This window comes from Pezoporus flaviventris, unplaced genomic scaffold (assembly GCF_033815535.1).
Source record: "Pezoporus flaviventris isolate CSIRO_AGI_PZ_B2104156 unplaced genomic scaffold, CSIRO_AGI_Pfla_v1 ptg000010l, whole genome shotgun sequence".
Classification (NCBI taxonomy): domain Eukaryota; kingdom Metazoa; phylum Chordata; class Aves; order Psittaciformes; family Psittacidae; genus Pezoporus; species Pezoporus flaviventris.
Window position 1 is genome coordinate 1,980,822 of NW_026892558.1, and position 27,215 is coordinate 2,008,036.

General features: G+C 48.3%; 1 protein-coding gene across 5 annotated transcripts in view; it reads right to left on the bottom strand.

Moving 5' to 3' along the window:
* CTIF (cap binding complex dependent translation initiation factor) overlaps positions 1-23,643 on the bottom strand; it is a 153,357-nt gene extending 129,714 nt beyond the window's left edge. Inside the window, exon 1 of one of the 5 annotated variants that reach the window (XM_061450499.1) lies at positions 23,462-23,643. The gene's annotated coding sequence lies outside the window, so the exon portion shown is untranslated. Of the gene's footprint in view, positions 1-16,795; positions 17,161-23,461 lie in introns of those variants that run through there. The other 4 variants (XM_061450497.1, XM_061450501.1, XM_061450500.1 and 1 more) reach the window with 4 other exon arrangements.
* Between the last annotated feature and the right edge of the window lie 3,572 nt (positions 23,644-27,215).

Consider the following 27,215-nt stretch of genomic DNA (forward strand, 5'->3'; position numbering starts at 1 on the left):
AGATAATTGTGAGGTCCTTTCCAACTCAAACCATTCTGTGACTGTGGCTGTCCCATCCCTTGCAGTGTAGAGATGGGGCAAGCCGGACGGAGCTTGAAGCAACCTGGTCTGGTGACAGGGGGATGAAACTAGGTGAGCTTTAAGGTCTCTTCCAACCCAAACCATTCTATGATTCTATGATTCAACGATCAAACTCCCCGCCACCACCTCCCTCACACCGCCTGACCATTATCTTCTCCGAGCCAGGCTTTCCAGGCTGCTGAAGTGCACAGTGTGAATGGGGAAGAAGGTCCCTTCAGCCCCAGACCTAGGAGGTGAAGGATGCTTTGGCCACACAGACCAGTGCAAAGCAGCTCATGTAGGACAACTCTTCCAACTTCTTATCGGCTTCTTATTAGCAAATCCAGGTCGGTTGAAACCCTCCCTGCGCTTCGCCTCTGCAAACAACCATCCAACAACTAACACTGGCAGCAGTACAGGCAGAAGGACCTCTGACCATCTGCATTTGGGGCTTGAACTCCTGCCTATCAGCACGGTTGCAGACGGCTCGCTTCCCACCATTTCCTCTTAATGAGCTCCTTCAGCAGCAATATTTTCTCTCTCCTAATCCAACCCATTTCTAACAACAAGTAATTAGCAAAGTGTCTTTCTAAGGCACTGAGAGCATCTCAGAGCATGAAACGAGCAGTTTATTGCTGGCAGCCAGCTTTCATATCCAGTGAGCTGCAGGAATAGTTACTATGGAAAATGAAAGCAATCAAGATGAACCATGACTCCGCGCATCCAGGTATTGCTGCATCTACATGAGCACAGATGAAGCATTTTGTGTCTGGTTTGGATTTGCTGCTCCAAAGCTGTTATCTTTATGGACGCCAAAACATCAAGCGTGGAAATGTAAATTATTATATCCTGGATCTCACCCTTTTCTAATTGTAAACATCTTTGGAAACCATAATGACTGACTGCTGCTGGAGCTAGCCTTGGGCTTTTCATATACTGATGCACCTATGGCTGGCTGAGCATTTAACGTATTTCATCATCCCTCCAGTGTCAGGTCTGGAGTCTGGTACCTCGTGATGCAGAAAAGCCCAAGTGACAGGACAGGAACCCAACAGCTGCCACATTGCAGTGCCATCCATGAGCCTGGCATGTGACAGAGCAAGAGAACACCACAGTGCTTCGAAAAAAGAGCCATTAGAATAAACACAGAAATAAATGGATTTGCGTAGAGAAGGGGGGAGCCAGGAGACAACCAAATGCAAATGGCCACAAAATCCAACCCAAAACAGTTGCCTCGACAAAGTGATACAGCAAGGGAGGAAGATAAATAACCAGAAAGCCAGAAATCTATTGTTCTCACCCAGACAGTAATTTATTATGTGGCTTGCTTCACTGCAGTAAGGATCTTTTTGTCATTGGAAATTGGATTTTTTTCTTTTTAAACAAAATCAAAGCCTCATCCTTTAGAAACACAAAGTCTCTGAGTGTGCCAAATCTGTGCACAAGGTTGAAGCGGTTTTACATGAGATGGAAGACAGGCTTCATTGTTTTGCAGAGGGAACGTGTTACCTTCAGCTTGTGATGGATGTTGCCAAGGAAAAGAAAGGGAAAAACAGCATACAACTACGAAAACCACTGTCTGAACTTCAGGAGGTGAACAGAGGAGGCTTTATGGGCCATCTAATGGATGCTGGTCCCACCCCATGGTGGGATGCTCCACTACATGGGATGCCAGGGCAAGGAGTCTACTGGAGCATCACTCTGGCTGCAGAACTACAGCAAGGCATGCTCTCTATCCGCTGGTTTTTATATAAATTCAATACGTGCAAATAGATCAGCATTTCTAGAAATAAAATCTGAAATGGGTCTCATAAAACACATAACCATTAACCCCTGAGTTAAGAACAGCCTGAGTTTTATAACCTATTTCTAGAGCGGCTGATGCTACAAACTGTGACTTAAGTCAAACATAATTCATTTTCACATTCCCCTGCTTTTTCTAAAGGCTAATGGAACAAGAGCCCATGTTACACCTTATACTTCTTATTTTTCACCTTTGCAAAGGAAACATCACCAATTAAAAAGTATTTGAAGAAATACAAAAAAGTGCAGGTTTCACACATACTCCATGATCTCCTCTTTGAAGCTGCACTGCTTTTCCTGAGAGAAAACAGCATTGCTCTGGCAGCCTGGGTAGGACATGATGGCTGCAAGCATTATCATAGAATCCCAGACTGGTTTGGGCTGGAAAGAATCTTAAAGCTCATCCAGTTCCAGCTCCTGCCATGGGCAGGGACACCTTCCACTAGAGCAGCTTGCTCCAAGCCCCTGGATCCAACCTGGCCTTGAACACTGTCAGGGATGGGGCAGCCACAGCTTCTCTGGGCAACCTGAATTATGCTGGAAGACGTGAGCAAAGCATGTTCTCCTACCTTGAATGCACACAAACACTGTGCACATTCGCATGCCACCTCTGATGCACAATGCAGGCAGCAATCCTCAGGCAACCAATATGTATATTCTGCCCATCTCTTCTGCAATCCCAAGGGATGACCCCTGATCCCATGGGAGCAGCAGCCAGGGTGCAAAACTCCCAGTGCAGGCAGCGCTCTGCAGGCAGAGAGCACAGCCCATGTCCTAATTAGAGTCCTATAATAACAAGCTGATCCACACACTATGCAACTGCACGTTCGACCACCTGCCTGCACGTTGGCCACCACATACTGGTCTTTTGCAAATAACCAAAGGGAAACCATTATCAGACAGTAAATCTTTTCTTTCTGGGCACCCAGGCAATATAATGGGCACTTGGGCTGTGAAAAGCCCTGTAATCCTAAAAGACACATCCCACTCTAAGTTGCGATGTCAACCTGCTGAAGTAATCCATCCCACGGGCCACTGTGGCATCCCCCAGTCAGCAGAAGGGCAGCCTTGGAGGGTGCTTAATCCCCATTAAACCATGCTCCTGGTTTGCTGGCAAAGAGCATTTTTGCACCCGTACGCCAGCTTTTAGCAGCATTCAGAGGATGCATATCTCGGCTGCCAGCCAAAATGCTGGAGCTGCCACTGCAGATGGATGGAGGGGATTTTATGCTAGAAGGAGCCAGCTATCCTCTCCTCCAGGGAATAACAGACTGGTTTGGGTTGGAAGGGACCTTAAAGCTCCTCCAGCTCCACCCCCTGCCACTGGCAGGGACACCTTCCACTAGAGCAGCTTGCTCCAAGCCCCTGTGTCCAACCTGGCCTTGAACACTGCCAGGGATGGGGCAGCCACAGCTTCTCTGGGCACCCTGTGCCAGCGCCTCAGCACCTTCATGGTAAAAAATTTCCTCCTTCTATCTAGTCTGAATCTCCCCTCTTTTAGTTTAAACCCATCTCCCCTTGTTCTGTTGCTGCAGGTTTCCCTCTTTAGTGGAAATGAAGCTCTTCTGCGCAACAAAGCAGAGGTAGGAGAGCTCAGGTACCTCCCACATTTCAGGTCTTTGAAAGATAAAATAGGAATGAGGATGCAAGATGGTTTTCCAAGCATCAGCCACCTTCTGCATCAGTGAGCAATGGAGAAAAGCAAGTCATCCTTGGGGTCCTGCTGCTTTCACCAAGGGGACTTATTCTTCCCTGCACTGGATCCAATGATGCTTGGGCTTGAGTTACATGGGCAAAGCAAGGAGGAGATTTCAAGGACTGACAATCCTCTATGCCCTAAATCTGTCTTGCTTCTAAGGGACCTCTGTGCATTCCACCTAACCTGAGCTGATCAACTGGAACTGGAGAGGAAATTAATCCAGTAAACTTGTGCCATTTTGCAGAGGAAAAAGAAAATAAACAAGTTACCATGCCCCTCTCTGAGCTAGTTAAACTCATCTGAAAAACCCCGTGCACAGATAAGTATATTCAGAGATTTTCTGAATCTTTAATTACCTTCAGTGCTAAAAAAATCCCTAAAAATCCCCACTCAGCAACACCCACAAACAAGGAAGATTTCCAGAACTCTGGATCCTGGACCCCCGCTCCTCCACCGCGTTCGAATGTTCAAGTTATAAAACAAGCAGCAGATTGGCTTTTGCACCATGTCCACTCTGGGAGCATCAATCATGGACCATTTCAGGTCCCATACAGGCAGCAGCCATAGCACCACCACCAGTGAGATGCTGTAAATACCCAAGTGGAAAAGAACAAGAATTTGGGAAATGGGCAATTCTGTAGATGCAGAAGGAAAACAAATCCCTCCTGTATAACAGTGCTGGTCTAATAATAATACATTAAGAGGCAGGGAACCAAATGAAGCCCTGGGGAAGCACAAGGGGACAAGGAACCCTGTGGGGTTGGTGCTCAATACTGTGCAAGTAAATCGACCATGGCACGGATCTGGCCAAGGATGAAGAACATCAGTGACAAGAGAGCTGAGCTTTCTGGCACTTCTGTCCCTGATTCTGGCTTCCTCCAGGTTTAAATATACCCATACAAGAGCTTCAGCCACTTGGAAAGACAGGGAAAAAGCCATGATCACCACTGCCAATGTCCTACCTACTTGTTGAAGTTTCTGCTTGGGAAAGGACAGAACCAGAACACACTCTCAGCAAGGTGTCTGACCCTTGCACATGTAAGGACAAGGTTTTGACTCAGAATTCAGCTGGTCACCGAAGCTTTCTCTTCACCTGGGACTTGACAGTGCCTCCCTTAACTCCTGCTCCTGATCCCATGGATTGAATGTGGTCCAGACAGACAGTTTCCATCCAGCAAATCAACTGCATCGTGGAGAAATGGTTCTCATTCCAACCAGAGGCACCATCCGAATTAAATCCAGCTCCCTGAGGCTGCTGTGGGCAAAAGGCATCACCCAAGACAGCTCTCACAGCTTGGGAAGATGCCCTTGCAGACCTGAAATCCATATTTCAGCCTACAAGGATTTCCTGCATGCTCTCCCATGTAGTTTCCAATAGCAATTATGACAGCAAATGTGATACCCAAACAGAACCAGGTTTTGCATTGGGCTCCCAATAGCTGTGCTGGGAAGGGAGAAGACCCAACTCAAGCACCACAGGTCCCACCAAGCCAAAGAATGGCACCATATAGCAGGGATGGGCTGCAGGTTCTTGTGGCCCCAGCAGCAGGCAACGCCCAGTCCTGGATGTGTGGAGATCAGACCCTCCCCAAGCTTTGCTTTCCCCAAGCAGCATGGACCAAGCCCCTAAGCTTTACCCTCCTTTTGAACCCATCCCCAGCTTTTATCTCCTTCCAGCGGCTTGTGACACAGCCTGAACCAATTCACCAGGATAACACCTCCCTTACGGAACCAGCCCTGCAAATACCAAGCAAAGCACCTCCCCAGACAGGAATTCTCAGAGTTACTGGCAGCCACCAGCTCCTTTTGGAGGCATGAAACAGCTCCTTTCAGAGGCATGAATGCATTTTTTTTTCACAGTCAGTCCCACATCTGCCTTCTGCTTCATCTGACGTTCTGCAGCAGTGACACAGACACATAGCTCCTCAAAAGCCCTTTCCAGGTGACCCTACTCCCACTCCGGATATTCATCCCTAAATCATAACGAGCGATAGGGATGGGAAGAGCAGCCTGCCAGACTCCAGGGAGTAAAGATGCTTCAAGTATTTGCACAGCCACATCTATCACCCAGGGGACATCTGGGTTTGATTAATAGGAAGTAAATGAAGTAGCTCTACTCGGCTGAGCACCAGCAGGCAGGAGGAGGACAGGGGGGTTGCATTAACACAAAGCAAACAGAGACAGGTACTTCCAGGACACGATACCCGACCTATTTTGAGATGAACATGAGATCAAGCGAGCTTAGGGAGTGTCTTTTTACCTCCAGCAGCAGCAGCGACAGTCTAGACGACTGGCCCAAATCAAGCCAGCTCATGTTCAGCCTTGGCATCCACCACCCCTATGTCCTAACATGCCCTGATGTCAGTGTGTTTGACATCAGTCCCTTCTCCAAACCCCAGGTCCTGGATGTCCCGCTGAGTCCCAGCATTGCAGCTATATGGGTATATGGTACATGGGGACAAGAATCTTAAGCTCATCCCAAAATGTCCTTGATCTGCTCTGTGTGTCCAAGTGCTTCATTCATCGTGCACCCAAATGTGCCACACGCTGCACGTGTGATTGGGATGTATTGCTCACTCCTCCACCATGCTTCACTTCCCTCTTTTGTCAAACATAACAAGTCTTATTAGGGCTTATATTAAAGGCTTGGCTTTCCATTCTAACTTGGGAAGGACAAAAGAGGCCTTGGAGCTTCAAGGTGCTACGGCAGGGAAGGCATCACAGATCTAGAGGGTCTTTGATGAACTTCAGAAGTTTGGCTTTGTTTTTCAGAATGCCTCTGGGGTGATTGCACTGAGTAAATTTCCAGCAGCTCAGGAAAAGCAAGCCAAAAAAGTACCAAGAGAAGGTTTTTTCTCCACAAACACAGCCTGGCCAGGGGTAATGCCAGAAATACTTATTTTTGTAAATTTTCCTCCTGGTCCCAAAGGAAATGCTGTTCTTACAGAGCTGGATGATGACTGTAGGACCCAGGACTACCTGCAGACATCAAAGACCAACAGGATCCATCTTTCAGGACAGCTTTGTCCACCCCAAGACACCACCTGCAGTGGAAAACCCACCTACTATGCCTAGGACTGATATACCCTCCAGTGACTGGAGGACCTGCAGGCATGAGGACAACCCAGAAACACATCCACAAATGAGTTTTACACTATTTTATGTTCTTTTGTTGAAGGGTCCTTCATGTTCATCATGAAGGTCTTCCCATGGTGACCTCTATCATGTGGCAGCCCCACTGAATACAGCTGCAATAACTAAAAGAGCCAATGCCAAGCCAGGTCAGCATCCAAAAGTCCCCTTCTGCACTGGCCAACCTCTGCTTTACACCCAAGGTATTAACAGCCCCAAAGTAAATAATAACGAGGACACGGGGGGAGGACTGTAACGGCAGCAAAAGGAAGCAGCACCAGCAGTTTCAGCAGAAACACCATAGCAGGACTCCTGCTATTCACATACCTTTGACCTCAGAGAAGTAAATAAAGAGCCCAAACTGTTTAGCTTTGGATAAAAAAGGAAAGAGGTAAGGGAGAATTTGATTAATCAAATTCAAAGTGTAATGCTGCATACCCAGATGGTATCTCACTCACATTAAAGGGCCTTGCAGGTGGAAGCCCATTATTGCTAGCTCTTGGATGCCTGTGCAGTGCAGGTCAGATGAGGGCATCTGAGAGATCTTTATGACCCACCAATTAAGTAGCTGAGGTAACAGGAGGCTGGTAAAAGCACTTCTGGAATAAATTATACAACATGAATGAACACTCTGCGCCTAGCCCTGAGTTACTGCAAACACTTGGAGCCTGCAGAGGAAGATGGAATGAATGCCAGCACCACCAGAGAATGCCGGGGCTTGGGTTAGGCTTTCCTCACACCCACTACAGCTTTCTTCAGGGCTTTTCCCTCTCAGAGGGATGCTGAAGAACCTACGTACTCCCTGAGGTGTCCATGGGGACACCCTGCTCCTGGTGAGCATCCCCACATCTCCACAAGGTCCAACGCCTTCCAGCATCACGAATCAGAAGTGATACCTGGCACTCAATCCCCACGTGTTCTCTCCTCTGGTGTGGAATGAGGGTCCTGTTTCTCCCCAGCCACATTCACCCAAGGAACTAAATCCACTTTTGCAGAAGCAAAAGGCTGAACCCATCACAAACAGATAAATAAATTAATAATAATAAAATCATCACTTGTTTGCCAGCAACCCAGCTTTGGCTTGGTGAATCTTAAATTGTTTTGGTCAAGTCACTGCTGCCAAAACACTGGGAGAAAAATGTTGGAAAAATTTATTTCATTTTCTTTTTTTTTTTTTTTTTAGGGCTTAGAACTTTTAAACAAAGGATTTCAACTTTTATTTCACAGTGACATACAGTAAATTACCACAGCTCTCCATTATGGTGTAAAATACTTTAAAACAGATTTAATTTTGCAGTGAATAAAGCCTCTTTGGCTAGCCATTATTTTGTTTCCTGTTTTAATGAAGGAAAAATAACTGCTTTCATTGACACCAGCTATAAAGCCTCTTATCGCCCAGAATTATCCTTAATAAAATGATCTTTTTACAGGCTAATTCACTGGAAAAAAAAATACAGTTAGTATCAATTAATTTGTTTTATGGGCTGATGTTGAGGAGTATTCAGAGTATATGAGGATAATTTGGGACACTGACCCAAAGGGTGCAGCATTGCTCCAGGACAGAAAACATAATTCGAAGTGTTACTGTAATTCACATATATGTTAGAAAGCTGTAGGAACTTCACTAAAGTTCAAATATATACATGAGAAGAGGCAAATAAGGAAAATGGGAACCCACATCCCTTCAGAGAGGGGAGGATCTGCTGCAGCCCCAATTCTGCGGGCAATGTGTGATGCATGACACAACCCCAGTGCCAGCCCTTACCGGCTTCATCCTCCCAGCAATGCCCCTGCTTTGGCTTGTTCCACCTCCTCCACAGGCTGTTCTGCCCAAGAAGAAAATGTTTACTCTCTGGAGACATGGAGTATTGCACAAGGTAACACCCAGGGCTGCAGAAACGTAAACAGAGATAAAGCCTCTCCGCAGCCCCACTGCATCCTCTTCCTGCTCCTTTTCAGGTCAAACTGGATCTTGTACATGACAAGGGAGTAAAAGAATAAACCCAAAACCAGATAGCTTTTCAGGATAATGCTGCTGACTTGTTGTTTCTTAAACCCTCTGCCACCAAGCCCCTGTAGTGCCGCTCACCTCTGCTGATCCCATCAGGTGGTTTAACCAGGAAGCTTAGCGGTAAGCTCTGTCCATGCAAGGAGGCACCAAGTTACATCACGTTATTGTCTGCTTGACAGGGACCACAGAGACTTTTGGGTACCAACGGGGTAATTCCCATTTTCAGTTTACAGAAAGAAAATTGTGAATGGAGGGAACTCACTCCAAGATGCAAAGTTCTGTTGTTGGGTTGCCCTGGGTTTGGTTTTTTTTTTGTCTTTAGGCTTTATTTTATTTATGCTGAAGTAGCTGTTAAATCCTGTTAACATGCTGCAAATCCCTGTCTTGTTGAAGAAAAAACCTGGCACCTTCAAAAGGTAATCTGCCTCTATCTGTACCCTTATGAACAGGAAAGTGGGAAGGTAGAATCTGCAGCAGGAGGGGTCTGTCAGAAGGAAGAAAAAATGGGATAGGGAGTAACAACAAAATGGGATAGCGAGCAACAACAAAATGGGATAGGAAACAACAACAAAATGGGATAGGAAACAACAACAAAAAAGGGACAGAAATCAACTCCGCACCCACAAGGAAGGCAGAAAGTGGCGGTGCACAATTTTCACCCATTAACTTCAGCAGCCAGAGGATTTCCACGGTAAAGAGGCTGTCGCCAGGACAGGAGGAAGAGGAGGGCATCACACCAAGAGCAAGGCTGCAAGCAGAGCATGCAGGGGGGCTGCCTGGAAGGTTTGGCAGGCTGGAGCCACCAAACACAGCAGGATGCCCATCAGAGCAGGAAAGGTAGTTCACGAGTACTGCACCATATCTGGCTACAAACCTTATTCCCTGGCTTCACCCAGGCTGAGTGAATGAATAATATTATTAAACGGCAGACGAGAAATCAAACATCAGCTTGGAGAAACCAGGGAAGCCTCCCGAGAGCCAAGGAAACCTGCACAATGAGGGAAGAGTGAGATTATAATAATTAGGTCAGTTGGCGATAAGCCTCAGTGCACACAGGCACTGCTGCCTTGCTCGAAGTGGTGATGTCCCGAAGGAGCTGAGGAACCCAACAATGATATGCCAGGGGCATGAAAAAGACTGGTAGCAGAAAGCCTCCTCCAGCAGCAAACCACAGCAGCTGCTCACCTCAAGGGCTAAGGATCAGCAGCTGCAGCATGGCAAACTCCAGTGGGATGTCAGGGAATTACTTGGGAATGACCCAAGGGGGTGTGCAGTCTCCACCCCTGGAAACAGCATCAAGGCTCAGCGGGATGAGGCTGTGAGCAGGGAGGTTTGATGTAGAAGCTGTCCCTGTGCTAAGCAGAGGGCTGGACCTCAGGACTTCCAGTGCTTGTCAATCCAGACTAATTGTGGATTTGCTAGGGAGGCCTTTGCTTAGTCCAGACTCCCAGGACAAAGCACCAGGTCTTACTTCCAGCTTAATCAAAACAAGAAACTTCTTCCCAGCAGCAAGTGGCCTGGAATTCCAGGCTGACCTTTAAGAGAGGTAATTGAGGTTGACATGAAGCTCTAATACATGACAATCACGCACAGTAATCAAAACTTTCTACTCCAGGAGGCAAAGAGGACAGTCCCTGCAGCAACTGCTGTACAGGGTATGCATGCAGATTTCCCTGTAAAAAGGGATCCGATTTCTATTACCCATGTCTTCCTTGCTGGGTGGTCTGACATCAGCTCTGCCCGTCTTGGCAGCCTCAGGGCTCCAGGACTTGGAAAAGCCCCAGCTAGAGCAGGAGCTGGGCTGTGCTCACATCCAGGTGTCTAACACCAGACCAAGAAAACAAGAAAGGGATACCAAAGAGGAGGATGTGCTCGCTGCCCTGATGACTCCTCCTCTCTTCCTCCCTATCTGTACCATGCAAGAGCTATCATCTACCCCAGCTGGGCCATTCAACACCAGGGCCCAAAGTCCAATCCACTGGTCACCTTCTGCTAGGGCTTTAGGGTCTCCTTCCAGATGGTGACTTGAATGAAACCCTCACCTTCCAGAACCCACTTGCTTTTGTTGACAGTGAAGGCAGATTTTTCTTCACTGGTCTCTCCAAAATGCTTTCTAAGCTGTTTCTTTATGAACACCTCACCACTGCTCCCTCTTGCCTGCACAACCCACATCTTGTCCCTGGACAGCTCAGGACAACCCACATGGTCAACCCACAGTATGAGATGCTCTTGTGAAGCCTCACGCTTTCAGACCACGCAGATGACCCTCCAGCAAGCTGTGTTGATACTAGCATGCTTTTACAACCAACTGCTTAGTACTCCACCAACACATGAAATCCTTCAGGACATAAACACATCACTGATGGACTGATCCAAGTTAAACCAAATCTTCACACAAGAAGAGCATCCTACAGACTCAAGCATCCAGTATGTGCTTCATGCAACCATGATGTTTCTGCAGTCAATACAGTTTATTAGCCAAAAAAACCAGCAGCCCTTCTTAAATAGACACACATATCTTTTCATACTCCTAGGTCATGCAGAAGGCTGCATGCATGTTGCTCATATTCAGCCTGCAAACTCCTCTCCTTAGCTTCCCCACTAATGCTCTCATTTGGTTATGGATCCAAACTCCTTCCAGCACATTAGAAATCAGTGTCTACAGCTTCTCATGTACTTTGAATCAAAGTTCACTGCTTTTTTGTTAAAACTGGCTAATCAAAGCCATTCCAAGCTGACATCCCTCCTAATGCTGTAATCAATAGACAGAGACGCTCAGAAGAGAGCTAATGTGGCCTCAGCTGAGTGTAGGTGCTGCAAGCACAAGGCTCTGGCTTTTCATCTGCGTCAATGGATGATATGGAGGAGACCCAAAAAGAGACAATCTGAAAGCACAAGATGAATGTGTCCGCTGCAATAAAATGGATAAACAGAATTAAGGAAATAAGTGGAAAATTACAGTCTGAGGCTATGGAGATACTAGCCTATGGAGAGGAAGGCGTTACTGGCTGACACTTCCCATCAAACTCAGCGTAACGCTTGTAGACATGTGAAAAGGTCAGAAGTATTAAAAGACAGAGGGGAGGACTTGCTAACAGATCCATCTCTTGACATCCAGTCTGATGGACCTGAGAGTCAGACCACTGACTGCTTTACAACCACCACACTGGTTAACTAATGGCCCCTGACAGGCTCATGATTTGGTTGGGTTTCTTAACAGAAAAGAAAACAAGATGAACACAAGGAGGTAAAACCCAAGTTGGGTTACTGAAGCACTTCTAGATGACCAACTTCAGACTTCCCAGTACATCCTACACCTCCAAGCAAGAGACAGCTTAACCACCAGCAGAGCCATCAGTGTACCACCACATTTGTCCCATTCCTGGAAAAGCTGGGCTAGGTCAGACAGGGCTCAAAGCAACCTGCTCTAGCAGAAGGTGTACCTGCCCATGGCAGGGGTTGGAGCTGGATGAGCTTTAAGGTCCCTTCCAACAGAAACCATTCTATTATTCTATTACTCCTTCCAAACTGCCTCCTTTGCCTTTCCAATCATCCTTTTAACTTGTGCATTTATGTCTGGCACTGCAGGAGAGAGCCTTCTCCATGCACTTACAGAATCATAGAATCACAGAACAGTTACAGTTGGAAAGGACCTTAAGATCACCTAGTTCCAACCCCCCTGCCACGGGCAGGGACACCTCACACTAAACCATATCACCCAAGGCTCTGTCCAACCTGGCCTTGAACACTGACAGGGATGGAGCATTCACAACTTCCCTGGGCAACCCATTCCAGTGCCTCAGCACCCTTACAGTAAAGAATTTCCTCCTTATATCCAACCTAAACTTCCCCTGTTTAAGTTTTAACCCATTACCCCTTGTCCTGTCACTGCAGTCCCTAATGAAGAGTCCCTCCCCAGCATCCCTATAGGCCCCCTTCAGATACTGGAAGGCTGCTATGAGGTCTCCATGAAGCCTTCTCTTCTCCAGGCTGAACAGCCCCAACTTTCTCAGCCTGTCTTCATACAGGAGGTGCTCCAGTCCCCTGATCATCCTCGTGGCCTCCTCTAGAGGAGGACAGTTCCATGTCCTTTTTATGTTGAAGACACCAGAACTGCACACAATGCTCCAAGTGAGGTCTCAAACAGCTCCTTGAGAAGGCAAGTAATGCGAGTGGCAGGTGAAATCTGCCTCCTGCAAGGCTACCACACCTTCTCCAGAAACATCTGGCTGAACTGGACTGGTCTGATTCAACAAAGATCCCAATGAAGATTAGACATAACTTCCATGTCCTGGGCTCTGTGCTCCTTACCCCAAGATTTTGGGCTAGTCAAGGCCCTATTTTGGGGCACTCCAGGCAACATCTCTGCCTCCAGCATACCGCATTAGCTGTTCACTATGAGGACTCCCAGGCAGCCTCTATTCAGCTGGATGTACCTCAGTGATGCTTCAGCCACACGGCAGAAGCTTGGTCTAGCCCTGCTGGGCAAGTCTAATATTACCAAGCTATTAGAAGCTCTGCTGGCACCAGTCCCGTGACATGAGGCCATCATCCACCGTGCCAAAAAGGCCTTGCTTTTAAATTCTTCTCAAGCACAAGGTCAAGAGGAAGGTCTGTACCAATGGCTACAATCCTTGATGCCAAATGAGGCATTAAGATACACACACAAAAAAAGCTTGAATCTTGTGACCACCAGAGAAGTCTGCTCACAGCACATGAGCTTCAATAAGGCTACATCTGGAGTTACCAATATTGTACCAAAGGCTTGTGAAACCATAAAATGCACCAATTCAGCCATGTCAAAGGGGGATCAAACTTTGCTGCATGCACCACGCAGATGAACAGTGAGTACAGACCTATTACCATAAGCTACCAATAAAACAGTGCCCAGATTTCTGCAGCACATACAAGACACTGCTCCCAGCCAGGGCCAAACCAGGAGCTGAGGGAGCACATGGGAGAAGGGGACAGCAAAGTCTCAGGGGGACTGCTGCTGTGGAGGTAAGATCTGCCCAGGAAGGATTCCTTCACATATACCCTCAGCAATGATCCTGTCACATACAAATTATATATGCATATAGTATACACACACTCCTGAGAGTAATGATTTGAGAGAAGACAAAATTTGAGAGAATAATTTGAGGCAAAGCTAATCCCTGCTCCAAAAACTTTTTAAAACAAAGGATTAAGTGGCGCATGTTGGAATTTCCTGAGCAGATCAAAACTGCTTTCAGGGCTTGAGTCTCTGGGCTTTGGAGGGGAGAGAAAAGGTTGGGCGTTTCTTCTTCTTTTTATTTTCAATTCTCCCCTTTAAAAGGAAGTTGAAACTGCAAACTAATGCTATTGTTTTTCATACAGGACATGGCCTGGTTTCATTTAAGAGTGGCAGACGACTCAGGGACTCCCTTGCTGAGCAGCAGCATCTGAAAGCCCTGTGGAGAGCAAGCGATGCTCTCACCCTGGTATTTAGCAGCTGGCTCAGCTCTGCCATGAAAGGCAAGCTGGCAGTAGCCCTGCACGGAGCAAGCATCACCATCCATCCACCATCCACGCAGACCTCTCCCATCAGTGCCCGGGCACATGGCATCCTTCAGCAGGGCCAGCAGCACAGCCAGAGTCACCTCCTCTCCTTGTGTCCTGGGTTCAGCTGTCACAGTTATTTTTCTCCCTAGAAGCTGGTACACTGCTGTGTTTTGGCTTTAGTGTGAGAACAATGCTGGTAACACACCGATGGTTTTGTTGTTGCTCAGTAGCACTTATCCTGATCAAGGACTTTTCAGTCTCATGCTCTGCCAGTGAGGAGCGGCACAAGAAGCTGGGAGGAAGTAGAGATTGGACTGACCCAAACTAGGCAAAGGGGTACTCCATACCACAGTACGTCATGCCCAGTATAGAAACTGGGGAGTCACCCAGAAGGGACCGATCCCTGCTTGGGTCAGGCTGGGTATCAGCCGGAGGGTGGGGAGCAATTGCATGGTGCATCACTTGTGCTCCTGAGCTTTCATTTCTTACCTTGTTGTTTCCTATTATTATTATTGTTGGTATTCTTTCTATTATCACTTTATTGTACTTTATTTTAGCTATTGGACTGTTCTTATCTCAGCCCGTGGGGTTTATATGCTTCTTCCTCCCCATCTACCCTGAGGAGGGAAGCCAGGGTGTGAGCAAACGGCAGCGTGGTGCTGAGTTACTGGCTGGGTTCCAACCACAACACCTTGATTAGCCCATGCCACCAAATTTCATCATTTTATACAATATGGCTAGGCTAGCTCCCCAGACTTCACTGAGCTGGACTCGCCTGCCTCTCTGCAGATGTCCACACTCATGGATGAGGAGCAGAGCAGGAGACCCAGCACTGGCACAGGCCTGGCAGCGTGTCCTCCTCACTGCATTACTTCCTCCTGGCACAGGCAAAGCTCCTGCCAACGGCTCATCCTCCCCCCCAGTGTCCTTCCCCACCAAAACGTGGGGTGAGGAGGCAGACAGGCTCCTGCTGAATGAGCCGAGTGTAACTGGAGGTGCTCAAGGGAAAACCTCGGCAAAGCCAGCGAGGGATGACGGTGCAAACCGGAGCAGGGGAAAGGCTGAGTCACTTCCTCCCCCAGAGCCCTAAATAGAGTGCAAGAAAATCCATTCCCCAAGCTGACAAAAAAGGAAGAGAATTCCCAGTTTAAAAATAAATAAATAATCAAAGTGCATATAGTGACGGCAAAAACGGAAGGGACAGATAAGGCAGCCTCGTGCTGCAGCTGGAATGGGAAGGGCTGTCAGGAGCAGAGGGGGCCGAGCATCATTTCCGGCACCTTTGGGAGTTGGGGTTCACTTATCACTTTAAACAGCAGCTCCAGCTCCAAGGCAAGATCATGGACAATGGACAATGCTGGAATGCCACTGTGCTGCTGCCTCATCTCCTCCAGGCTATGCTGCCAGCAGCACCTGAGTCTTGATGGGAAACTGCAGCGAGTCTAGGCAGAGCCCGGGAAAGCTTTTGGGGACAGATTTTATCCACTCTTCAATGTCCAAATGCTCTACAAGAGCTTCTAGGTGGTACAGGAAACATTACTATTAGAAGTAACAGTGTAGTAATACCTCATTATCCATCCCAGCAGGTAGGTGGCGAAGCTAAGCTCAAAGCTGGAAAACCCTTTTGAACTACTGTTACAGGCAGGAGACTCCAGCTTCTGACTGCATGCTTGGTGGTCATGCACAAGTACAGAATCCTGGGAACAGTGTGGGAACATAGATGACAATAGTTCAGGTTGGAAGGGTCCTTTAAAAGTCATTAGAATTATCCCATCACACCATCCCTGGCAGCACCCCCACTCCATTTCTCTCCTTCTCCATGTTCAAGATGATTTCGATCATGTATTTCAAGAAAATTCAGTGAATTACTAAAGGTATTTCTAGTTAACCGACCCACTTGCACCCAGATAGATGATATTTAAGCTCACAATTGCTGCAGCTTCTCCTTGTAGGCACAAACAGAGAAGAAATTTGGATTTCTCTCTTCCGCCCTCTTTCTTATAGCCTGTAAGTTCTTATCTTTGAGACCTGCAGTCCTCTGTCAAATGTGGCTGAAATTAAACCCTGGGTTAAAAAAGCTTCTGGAGGAATAATGAGCGACAGCCAGCCTGCGCGCATAAGCCTCATTTCTGTTAATTAAAAAAAAACCACCCAAACAAACAAAAAGGAAGCACTGAAACACACAGGAGAACCTTCAAAGCAGCTGTTTGAGTCAGTAAATAAACTGCTCACCCTATTTAACGAAAATACATTTAAAAAAAGGCTGAGTAAATACCCTTTCTTGGAGCTGACTCCGAGAAGGATGATGTGTGCTCTGCAGATGCTTCAAAACCCAGGAGGGAGGGAGAGGAACTAGCACCCTGGGTTGAATCTTTGTATTAAAAGCATCAAGGCAGGGAAGGATGCTGCTGTTCTGACAATGAAGTACTCCACAAGGCCGTGATGTCCTGCCCACCACCAATGCTGCTCCAAGCATCTGCAAAGGCAGGGTAAAAAGCTCCCCTGCCCGCGCCAGGCTGGCACAAGGATGGACAGAGCAAGGATGCAGGAAGTGATGGAAAACTCACCGTTCCCCAGCAGAGCTTTCCAGAAGCGTGTGTGTTCACTGCGGAGCTGCCGCCTGGATGTGAAAAACCGCTAGTCTCAAAATAAGGGGAAAAAGCTGTTGGAGAAAGACATCCATCACCTCATCACAGCTGGTCCCCTGCGGCTCTTCAGCCTCTCCATCCACATCCGTGACCTCCTCAACCTTTAGAGGCATCTCATTTAGAGGCTCCCTTTAGAGCTATAGTGGTGAGACCCCATGGACCCTGAAAACTCTCCATAACCCATCTATGAGCTTGCAATGATGAAATATGCACGTGGCAAGAAAAAGAAAATACATCATTTCCAAAAGCACCCCGAGCATCCTCCTGCTGCTGTTGTAAAGCCTTCAGCTGCAAAAAATATTGCTGCAAGCTTTAGGATCGCCAGCCCAGCTTCCCTAGCTGGGAAAAATGGAATCAAGGATGCCTCCAAGCAAATCACCCTGCTGGTAAGAGACATATGGATCATCAATATACCCTGATTTATCCACCCCTGTCTCTTCTCACCATGCAAAGCAAACACCACCTTAAACATAAAACACTTCTCTGTTATTAAACTCCACCTGACAACCACAGCACTACCACAACCCTTCCTGCTTTCTTTTCCTCTCTTGCCCGGACACCCATAATGGTTGTTTTTGACAGCACTTTATTAAAATCCCCTCTGGCTTTGCTGGAGCGGGATGCAGCATTCAGGAGCTCTCCAGCCCAGAGGCTTGCTTCTGGCTGGGTGATGCAGGGAGCACCCAGAAGCAAAACAGCATTTGCAGATCACTGCTTTGGGCTGGCTTGGTTGGATTCAGCCTACACCATAGTCCAAACAGTGACCAGAATGCACAATTCTTTGCAAAACAAAGAATCCTTCAAAATTCACCCCATGATTATTCCTGCAAGATACCCCATTATCAAACACCAAAATACGTTTTCACAGACATGAACTCCTTTCAAAGCCTGCTGCAGAAGCTGGTGGCCCCAAAATAACATCTTCACGGACCATATAGCAGAAGGGGCAGCTCACAGCCCTCTGTAAGCCCAGCTCTACACCAGCCCCAATCCCACCTGAGCCTGTGCCACCCATGCTGGATGGCAAAGCTATGCCTTCACAAAGAAGATGCTCAATGCTTATGACGGCTGAGGCACCTTAAACATCTGCAGTGCATTCTGTTCTAGCTCTGAAGTGTTCTGCTTGCAAAGACAGACTTGTGAGATTCAATTAAAGGATGCAAAACACTTGGGATCACACCTACTTACTTGTAGAAGACCTTCTCAACACTGGCTTGGGGATGGACTGGGTGCCATCACTGCTACATCACATGGCATAGAGACCCAGACTGCTGCAGTGTGCTGCACTGCAGACTCCCATGCTACTCTTCCCATGCCACCCCAGCCACTCGCCTCCAGTGCCAGCTACCACCCAATGCAACCAGTGGCAAAGGGATGGTGACAGCTTGGTTATGAGCAACAGCTTCTCCCAAGATCCCAGTGAATACAAGCCAAGCTCCTCCAGGATTTCATGAGCTCACAAGCATGTTTCAGAATGAATTACGCACCCTGTTAATGGTTCCCCATCGCAGAAGGAAGCTGGTGGCTGCTGCGTGTCTCCCTGTAGCTTCTGCTTCAGTGCCAGGCAGGCTCCAGTGGTGGTGAAGCCTTCTCAGTTTCCCTGGCTGTATAAACCAGTCCCAGCAAGCTGGGCCAGCTACAGAAGGAGGAGGAAGGTTGGTTGGGTTTTTTTTTTTTCACTGGTGGGAAATAAGAAGCTTGTGGGCACCCAAGTGCATCCTCAGGTCACCCAGGTATGACGTGACACCAAGGAAGGGTGCACGCCACACAGCCACACAGCTTGCTCCTCATCCCTGGGACATCACCACCACAGGCACATCATCCCACCCATAACCCTTTCCCATCCTGCCACCTCAGGGCTACAGATGTCGTCCAACAGCAGCCAGCAGCATGGCAGACATAAACATGCCATGGAAGGAGGTGAAGCTGAGCTAATGATGGTGGCCACAGCGGAGACGCCCTCGATAAATTGCTGCACGTTATGAAATCCTCCTGTGGCAGGTTCCTGGCTGACAGGCACAGCAGGATTTGGTCCTGCAGAGATAGCAGAGACACAAGTTTAGTTGTGTCACCACAGGTTCTCCTGCCACCCAAGAAACCAGGTTTTCCTTCTCCTGTAACACAACTGCTACGTGCCTGGGGGACAGGGGAGGCGAAGGGTTACCTGTAGGAGAGAAGACAGGAGCAATGGCTTTTCTGAAGTAAGCATAAGACTACTCCTCTCAACCTGTGGTCCCTAAAGCCTCAGAACTCCTTGGACTGCCTCAAAGGAGTCTCCAAAAGCTAATTAAAAACAACAGATATCTCTAATACATTATAGAGACACCATCCCCAGTCCAGGCCACTGCTGGGGTACCTCTACATCGCAGAAGAATGACAATGATGATGCAGAGTCCAACAAACCAAAGCCAAACACGGCACAGCCAGAGGCAGTCATGGAAGAACCAAAACCTCTCTCCTCAGCAGGAAAGTTGGTGTTAAATACACAAAACTTTTGAGAACATCCAGTGTCATCCCCATTTCAGTCTGAACTGAGTAGGAAATGTTTCTCTTAGGATCACCAGCAAGGCATCTATGCTGTAAATTACTCTCTCTGTATATATATGCATGTACAAACACATACATAAATAAATAAAAACAAAACAGCCGGACTCTCAAACAAACAGAAAATGATTGGTTAGCTGCAGTAGTCTTTTACTTTGGATTACTCAGTAACGTGCTAATTATACTCAGGTAGCAGAATGGCACCTTCTCAGAGGAGTTTCACAAGAACATCCCAAAGCATTTATGGAGATTCCTCATCCAGAAGTCTCAACGCTTCCAGATTTTTGTGACAGGCACAGTGGTCCTTTCACCTGCCTGATGAAGACCATGACCTACCCCTGCAGACTGTTAACTCTGAAACTTAACAATGGCATGTGTAATGCAAATGTCTTTATGCTTCTGCCAAGCTGAAGAACAAAATCATTAGCAGTATTTAACTGCTCCATTGAAATAGTCAGGCAATATGCTAAATGTACCCCAAACAGCTGCTGAAATAGCTTGTCTGCTACCCCAGCTTCCACAGAAACCACAGGGTCCTGCTATACTTTTAGGTATAGCTCCCCACAAACACACGGGGCCCCAAAGATTCAGTTGAGCAGCAAGAACTCAGGAAAATTAACTAAGGTCCAGGAGGATTTTCTTGCTGCTCTGCAAAGACCTGCAAGCAAAAGCTCAACCAGTGATAACTACCACAATTTCACACTGCTCCTGCTGGGAAAAGACCAAGCAGCAGCAAGGATGTCTGCAAGGAAAAGCAGGACAGAGAGACCCAAAACAAGAGGGAAGGGGAAAGTCACCATAGCAAAATTTGTCCTCACCAGGAGACAAGGGTAGAGCACTTCCCCCCAAAGTGAGGAGAAAAGAGAGAACAAAAGGAGTGTTTTTCTCACCCAAGACCAAGGGCTGAAGGAGGGACATCTGGAGATAAAGCTCAGCACCTTGTCATCTTCCCTTCCACAGTTTGGATCAAGGGCTAACAGCTATAACAAGTCTGTTTTCACGCTTTGCACATTATTTTTCATGGATCTCAGGAACCCTCCATAGATCATTCCCATCCTATTTGTGCATGAGGTTGACGCAGCTTCGAGAACAAAGGTGTCAAAGCCAGCAAAGCCCCCCAGGTAGCTCATTCCATTCCCAAATCACATTGCAAAGGCAGAGATGGTGTTCATTTCACCTCCACAAATGGTTTCTCTGTCTCCCATCAGCCGGGGAGCTCCTGGCACTGGGCTACCCTTCAGCTCACCAGAGACATGTTGCTTCCCTGCATCACCTTCACCTGCAGCATCCAACCACTGCTGTTCTGCTTTCCTTTAAAATCAATCTGAGCTCTTATAAATTATACAAAAAGAATGCTCTGTAAGAGCTGGACAAGTCCTACCACACAACCTTACATTCACAGAGCCCTCTGGTGCAGTACCCAGATCACAGGGAGGGCTCAGAGGGAGATAGCTTTAGGTACAAGCACAGCCTGAGCTTCCCAAAACAGACACCGCTCATCTCTCTGCCAAAGCTAACACACTTAACGGGGAAAACACAGCCTACAGATTTCACTCAAGGCTCAAGGGAATAAAATCCAGCACAAGGGTTTGCTCTTCGACCTCAGGATCAGCAAGGGCAGAGCAAAGACTTGATGGTCCTTAAAAGGAAAAATAACATGGATTGACACAATAAAATGGGGTTGTTTTCTACTCACTGGAGAAAAAGTGTGACTATTTGCTTGCGCTACCTATCCAGCATGGTACCTCCCTGACAGCATCTGGATATTCAGAGCATGGTCCACTACCAAAAAGCCCTTCTATATTTTGGAGGGGAGGGACTGTTAAATCACCTGATCTTATTTTGGTGTCTCTAGATTGAGGGAAACAACCTGGAAGCTCAGTGTACCTTCTGCTTCCTCCTGCCTCTTCCATTTCTGTTAACAAGGCTGTGACTTCATGCTTCATCCTATACCTGCCTGAGTGCTGGAGGAAGAGAATGGTGGCACAGAGGGAGATGTGGGAATGCCCTGTTTCAGAGGAGGCACCAGGTCTCCAGAGAGGCCCAGTGCACTCCAGCCCTCCTCATCATGCTGGGAAACAACACCAGCCCCTTTCCAATCTAATGGAATTGTTACCTCACCCAGTGTGGGGTCTTACTGGTGTGGGTCTCACCCTTTCCAGAGAAGCCCTGAGTGAGTCCAGTTGAGGCCATGAAGATGCTTCAAGGGCTAGAGCATCTCTGCTCTGAAGACAACTACTGGGAGTGGGGAGGACAAAGGAAGTCCTGGAGCTTTTCAGACACTTAAAAAAGTAAGAATAAAAATAAAAGAGTATCATTAAACCCAAACCATAAACAACCAACCACGTTCCCCAGAATAATGACTATGGGGGAAAGCGCCAAAAACACTGTATAAGCTTTTCAAGCAGGGCAGAAGAAGAGAACGGAGAGTCCTCGCTGCTGGGGAGAACAGGGGGACTGCAGCCAGGACAGAGGGATGCTCTGGGCAAGACAACGAGAAGGTTTCACATGGATTTAGCTGCATGAGAACGTCTTCAGGCACCTGGCTCTGGTCACTGCAAAGCCCCATTGTAGGCAAACTCAGACCCTTTAGATAGGGTCTGGTTGTCCCTTTGCTGTGCTCTGGGGAAAACCCCTGCAGTCCTGACCCAGCTCTGGGGCAACAGCACAAGAGGGACGTGGAGCTGTTGGAGCGAGGCCAGGGGAGGCCATGGAGATGCTGCGAGGGCTGGAGCAGCTCTGCTCTGGAGCCAGGCTGAGAGAGCTGGGCTGGGGCAGCCTGGAGAAGAGAAGGCTCCTGAAGGGGAGACCTGAGAGCAGCTCCAGTGCCTGAAGGGGCTGCAGGAAAGCTGGAGAGGGGCTTGGGACAAGGGATGTAGGGACAGGCCAAGGGGAATGGCTTTAACCTGCCCGAGGGGAGACTGAGATAAGCTCCTAGGCAGAAGCTCTTCCCTGTGAGGGTGCTGAGGCGCTGGCACAGGGTGCCCAGAGAAGCTGTGGCTGCCCCATCCCTGGCAGTGTTCAAGGCCAGGTTGGACACAGGACTGTGGAGCAAGCTGCTCTAGTGGAAGGTGTCCCTGCCTGTGGCAGGGGTTGGAGCTGGAGGAGCTTTAGGGTCCCTTCAACCCAAACCAGTCTGGGATTCTGTGAGCCTGACACAGGGAGCAGCCCCAGGAGATGAATCCTAATGGAAAGACAACTCCCAGTGACTGTGTTTTGAGGCGCTGGGAAGCCAAGGACACCCAACAACAGCACGTCCAGACATGCGGTACTGCCGGTGGCAGCTGCAGCAAAACCCATCCCGCAACTGCCGGCTGCTCGCTGCCACCAGCATCTGCTGTCCCTTCGTGTCACCCACGCTCCCCGAGACCACGTGCAGCCGGAGTGACTCTGCAGGAAAGCAATAACCACCGAACAACAACAAAACCTCGTCCGCCGCGCGCCCTCCCTCCCCATTCCCAAACCCATCCCTGTGCCACGGACCCGGCAGCGGGTTGGGCATCCCGAATGGGGATGTCCCCCCTTGTAGGGGGTCACCCCAGGTGGCACCGCTCGCTCTGTGCACAGCCGCCCTACAATGAACGCCGATAACTGCGCTAGGGACGGGCAGGATGGGTTCCCCCCTTCTCCTTTTCTCTCGCCAGCAGCGATGGAAGGAGAGCCCAGCCCTGCCCTCCATCAGCGCTCACCGAGCGCTCCGGGAAGCTTCCAGAGGCCGAGCAGCGGACACGAACCCAGCCCCGGCCCTCCGCTATGCCAGGCGAAGGGAACACCGGCTCTGGAAGGGGACGGAGGGGGGGGGGCTCCACGTCCACACACCAGCTGCCAGCACAGGGAGGGGAACCCACCCGGGACGAGGCCGCCCAACGCAGCGCCGCCACCGAGCCCCCGCCCCGGCTCCATCCTCCCGTGCCAACACCCGCCCCGCAGCGGGTCCATGGCTGCTGAGGGAGACAAAAGGCGGGACGTGACCCCCCTCCACGCACACACACTCCATTACACCCCCCCGCCGCCCCGTGCTGTGTCATCCCGCCGCCTTACCGGGCCGCGCTGTCAGGGCCGCGCCGGGAGCCGCATGGGCGCCGCGCTGAGGTGAGGGGCCGGCGGCGGGGGATTGGGGTAGGGCGGGGAGGGAGGCTCACACACAGAGACACGGCGGGGCCGCCGCCCGCCCCGGAGCACACACCGGCTGCGGAGGAGCGACGGGACGGGGCGGCCCCGAGTGACGCGACCGCCGGCCCCGCCCCGCCGCGGCCTCCCCCGGCGCTGCCGGGAGTTGTAGTCAGAGCCCCGCGATGGGGTCGGCTCGGCTCGGATCGGCTCGGCCCGGGCGGATCCGTGCGCACCGGGGTCGGGTTCACACCGCGCGTTCGACGCGGTAAGTCCCGTTTCACTTCCCAAGGGATTCAGGCCCGGAACGCAGCCTCACCCACCCCTCCTCATCATGGACGAGCGGCGTCCATCCAAGGGTGGGGGGGTTAACTGGGCTTGAAGGGAGGAAATGGAGAGTGTTTCCTTATGGAATCCCAGGCTGGTTTGTGTGGAAGGGACCTTAAAGCTCATCCAGCTCCAACCCCTGCCACGGGCAGGGACCCCTTCCACTAGAGCAGCTTGCTCCAAGCCCCTGTGTCCAACCTGGCCTTGAGCACTGCCAGGGATGGGGCAGCCACAGCTTCTCTGGGCACCCTGTGCCAGCGCCTCAGCACCCTCACAGCAAAGAGCTTCTGCCTAAGAGCTCATCTCAGTCTCCCCCATGGCACGTTAAAGCCATTCCCTGTTGCCACAGTGCCTGGTGAAGATTCCCTCTCCAGCACTCTTGAAGGCCCCCTTCAGGCACTGGAAGGCTCATTGATTGGAATCAAGTGTTTCCATGTAAATCAAGGATTTCATAGAATCACAGAACAGTTAGGGTTAGAAAGGACTTTAAGATCATCCAGTTCCAACCCTCTTGCCATGGGCAGGGACACCTCACACTAAACCATGTCTCCCAAGGCTCTGTCCAACCTGGCCTTGAACACCGCCAGGGATGGAGCATTCACAACTTCTCTGAGCCCCCCCACAGGGAAGAGCTTCTTCCTTATATCCAGTCTAAACTTTCCCTGCTTAAGTTTTAACCCGTTACCCCTTGTCCTGTCACTGCAGTGCCTAATGAAGAGTCCCTCCCCAGCATCCCTATAGGCCCCCTTCAGATACTGGAAGGCTGCTATGAGGTCTCCATGAAACCTTCTCTTCTCCAGGCTGAACAACCCCAGCTTTCTCAGCCTGTCTTCATACAGGAGGTGCTCCAGTCCCCTGATCATCCTCGTGGCCTCCTCTGGACTTGTTCCAACAGTTCCATGTCCTTTTTATGTTGAGGACACAAGAACTGCACACAGTGCTGCAAGTGGGGTCTCAGAAGAGCAGAGTAGAGGGGCAGGATCACCTCCTTCAACCTGCTGGTTTCCATAAAAATCCGCAAAATTCTGAGTCGAGAAATGTGGAAAACCACAGAATTTAAACACCTTTTCAAACACCTATTAAACACCCTTCTAACCAGCATCCCTCCAGGCTTTAAGGAGGTAGTCTTAAGCTGAGCTTAAAAGTGGGAAACTGCAAGTGTTCCCATATAAATCAAGTGTTTCCATTTAAGTCCACAAAATGCTGAGTTAAGAAATGTAAAAAAAACCCAAATTTAAACATATTTGAAACCCCTTTTAAATACCCTTGTAGCCAGCATCCATCCAGGCTTTTAAGGGGGTGGGCTTTAAGGAAATAGCAAATGTTTCAATATAAATCAAGCATTTCCATATAGATCAAGTGTTTCTGTATAAACCAAGTGTTTCCATATAAATACTGAAAAGTATGAGTCAAGAAATGTAAACAAACAGAATTTAAACACCTTTTAAAGACCTTTGTAGCCAGCATCCAACCAGGATTTAAGGAGGTGCGTTCAAGCACAGCTTAAAGGAAGGAAACGGTAAGTGTTTCTATATAAATCAAGTGTTTCCATATAAATAAAGTGTTTCCATGTAAATCCACCAAACTCTGAGTCAAGAAATGCAAAAAAGCCCTGCAGAATTTAAACACATTTAAAACACTTTAAATGCCCTTCTAGCCAGCATCCATCCAGGCTTTAAGGAGGTGGATTTTAGCAGAGCTTAAAGAGGAAATTGCAAGTGTTCCCTTATAAATCAAGTGTTTCCATATAAACATTCAATGTCTGAATGAAGAAATGTAAAAAACACGGAATTTAAACACCTTTTAAACACCTTCTAGACAGCATCCATCCAGATTTACCTTCTAAACAGCATCCATCCAGATTTCAAGGAGGTGGGCTTTAAGCTGAGCTTAAAGGAAGGAAGTGGTGAGAGTTTCCATATAAATCCAGTGTTTTCATATAAATTCACAAAATGCTGAGAAATGTAAGAAAACCCCAAATTTAAAGATATTTGAAACACCTTTTAAACCAACACCCTTATAGCCAGCACCAGTCCACTTTAAGAAGGTGGGTTTAAGCTGAGCTTGAAGGAAGGAAACTGCAAGTGTTTCCTTATAAATCAAGTATTTCCATATAAATAGAAAGAACTCTTGAGTTGAGAAATTAAAAAAACCCTGGAATTTAAACACCTTTTAAACACCCTTCTAGCCAGCATCCATCCAGGCTTTAAGGAGGTGGGCTTTAAGGAAATAGCAAGTGTTTCAATATAAATCAAGCATTTCCATATAAATCAAGTGTTTCTGTATAAATCCACAAAACTCTGATTTGGAAAATATAAAAACTCACCAAAATGTAAACACCTTTTTAACCAATGCCCTTCTAATAGTGTCCATCCTGGCTTTAAGGAGGTGGGTTTAAGCTGAGAAATGCAGTTAAAAAGTGACTTTAAATACTTTTTCCTAGACAGTATCTGCCCAGGTTTTGAGGAGGTGGGCTTTAAACTGAGCTTAAAAGAAGAAAATTGCAAATGTTTCCGTATAAATTGTTTGCATATAAATCAAGCATTTCCATATAAATCCACCAAACTGAATCAAGAAATGTAATAAACACATAATTTAAATACCTTTTAAACACTCTTCTATCCAGCTGGATCCCTTTTGCCCCTTTAGACCTGCACAAAGCCACTTGGAAATGTCCCTACATGCGGTTTTAGCCACCATCTCCTCACCCCACTAGGCTCTCAGAAACACCAAACTGCCTCATCATTCCCCTTTCCCTCATTGTTTGGGTTGTATCCAAGAGCTAACTTTATTTCTAGCTGTGGATTCCTTGTCACTCCCCACCTCACTTTGCCCTAACATTCATCAGGATAAATGGATCATGTTAATGAACATCAGTGGAAGAAACGCGGACATAAATTAACCCGGAGAGGGAACCTGATTCTTCTTTGACGGCAAAGAGGGATTCAAAAGCTCTTTCTCCCTGCTGTGCTTTATTTTTGGCCACATCCTTTGCTGGGCAGGTTGCCATGACAACCTTGTATTCACCGGAGGGTGGCTATAATTGGGAGAGCACATTGTTAATTTAGCTCCTGATTGTATTTATTTTTTTAATTTATTTTGTCGTATTTTAAGCAAAGGGAACCGCCTGGATTTTCATATTTTTATCTATGATCCTACTACAGTTTAATTATTAATCCCAGCGCCCACAGCATCACTGAGCTGCCGTGCAGAGCTCACTGGGTCAGACAATGGCTCTGCACGTCCTGTTTGCCTGTCTCATCCCTGCTACAGTCTAACACATCCCCTCCGGCCCCTGAGGCCCTCAGCTGAGAGCCCCCAGGACCAGTATTTCCCAGGGATGCTCCTTATGCACAGG